This window comes from Pseudophryne corroboree, chromosome 2, assembly GCF_028390025.1.
Source record: "Pseudophryne corroboree isolate aPseCor3 chromosome 2, aPseCor3.hap2, whole genome shotgun sequence".
In the NCBI taxonomy this organism is placed as follows: domain Eukaryota; kingdom Metazoa; phylum Chordata; class Amphibia; order Anura; family Myobatrachidae; genus Pseudophryne; species Pseudophryne corroboree.
Window position 1 is genome coordinate 119,763,635 of NC_086445.1, and position 2,305 is coordinate 119,765,939.

A 2,305-nucleotide genomic window follows, 5' to 3' on the forward strand; every position below is an offset into this window, starting at 1 on the left:
GATGGTCCTTGCTTTGCAGCCATTTAGGACCTCTTCCACAGTTGCAGGTAAATGCAAGTTGAGGCCTTTTCTGGCAGCAGTTTGCTCTTTTGTTTAACAGCACATGTGTGTCTTTGCGATGTGCGTCTTTATTTTCCATGCAACTTGTACTGGTCTACTACAAGGGGGTTGGGATAGGGGTGTGCAGACGCTGCCAAAGTATAGTAAGGGCGTGTCGTGGGTGTGTTGACACGCATTGCACCTAAGATGGCGGCAAAAAGTCGCAAATGTAACTGTTTGGACTTTGGAGTGACAAGGCTTGCTGATACTCAGAACCCCGGTGCAAGTTGCGAACTGATGATGTTTAACATGGCAAAGTCACACCCACTGGTGCAAATTAAGTTAACGTGCTGCACAAATAAAGTATGTTTGCTACTCTGTTTTGGGAAAGAGAAGGATGCACGTATGTTTATTACTGTTTTTAGTGACAACGTTATATTTACGCCTTGTTTGATAAATATCTCACATGCTCCAATCAAACTGGGGGGCGGGATATAACTCACACACACACACCCCGACCTGGGGGTCGCCATGGGGGTGGTGTTGGGATCCTTTTACCTTCTAGTTACTCCTACCAACTCATACCACCAGAACTGTCCCTTAGATTCTCTACATTTGAGGTCCATGCTATACGCCTCTTCCAACCAGTCCATCTTAGAGTAGCTGTCATTTACCACCCCCCTGGCATTGCCTCCAAATTCATCTACAACTTTGCTTCCTGGCTTTCTCACTTCCTCTCTTCTGACATTCCCTCCATTGTCCTAGGTGATTTAATCATCCCTATCGATATCCACACACTATCCCCTGCCTCTAAACTCCTCACCTCTTCACTTGGTCTTTCCCAGTGGACCTCCACACCCTCCCATGTGAATGGGAGCTCACTGGATCTGGTCTTCACTCACCATTGTGCTATTTCTGATTTTTCCAACTCCCCATTTCCCCTCTCTGACCACCACCTGCTCTCCTTTAACCTATCTCTCTCTGCTTCCCCATCTCTACCTCCTAAGGCTACCATCACTAAGTGTAACATTGAGACTATTGACACCACATTCCTTTCCTCCCTGTTTGACTCACTTCTCTCTCCTATTCTCTCTCTATCTCATGCCCTGAACAATCCACTTCTATATATAATGCATCCCTTACTTCTGCTCTTGACTCTGTTGCTCCACCAACCACAATTCACCCTCGCAAATTAACACCTCAACCCTGGCACACCAAATGCACCAGATATCTGCAAAAATGCTCATGTACTGCTGAGCGACACTGGAGGAAATCACGCTCTAAGGCAGACTTCCTCCATTTCAAACTTATGCTCTCATCCTTCAGTGCTGCCCTTTTCCCTGCTAAACAGTCATACTTCAAGAACCTCATCTCCTCCCAGTCTTCCAACCCCCGGCGCCTCTTTGCCTCTCTCAACTCACTCCTTTGCCCACCTCCACCTCATCTCCCTTCCTCACTCTCTGCTCTTGACTTTGCCACTTTCTTCACGTCCAAAATTGACTGCATACGTCAGGACATCACATCACACCAAACCATCAGTAACCAGCCTCCTTCCATAACTTACCACCCCTCCCCATCCCTCTCACCAACTCTTACATCTTTCTCCCATGCATCTGGTGAGGAAGTCATGGCCCTCATTCATTCCTCTCCCCTTACCACCTCCCCTCTTGACCCTGTACCCTCCTGCCTCCTCCGCTACCTCTCTCCTTCTGCCTGTTCCCATCTTTCCCACCTTCTCAATCTCTCCCTCTCATCAGGCACTGTCCCCTCTGCCTTCAAGCATGCACTTATCTCTCCTATTCTTAAAAAACCTACCCTTGATCCAAACACTCTCTACAACTACCGACCCATCTCTCTTCTCCCTTTTGCCTTAAAACTACTTGAGCATATTGTCTATAACCACCTTACTTCCTTTCTTTCCTCACACTCACTGCTTGACCTATTCCAGTCTGGCTTCCGTCCTCTCCACTCAACTGTAACTGCCCTTACAAAAGTCTGAAATGACCTCCATGCTGCTAAATCTAAGGTTCACTACTCTCTACTTATTCTTCTTGATCTCTCTGCTGCTTTTGACACTGTGGACCACCCTCTCCTACTGCAAATCCTTCACTCCATTAGTCTGCATGATACTGCCCTCTCTTGGCTGTCTTCCTACCTCTCTGACCATTCATTCTCTGTCTCCTCTCATGACTTCACCTCCCCCTCACTTCCACTAATTGTAAGTGTACCCCAAGGCTCTGTCCTTGGTCCTCTTCTTTTCTCTCTC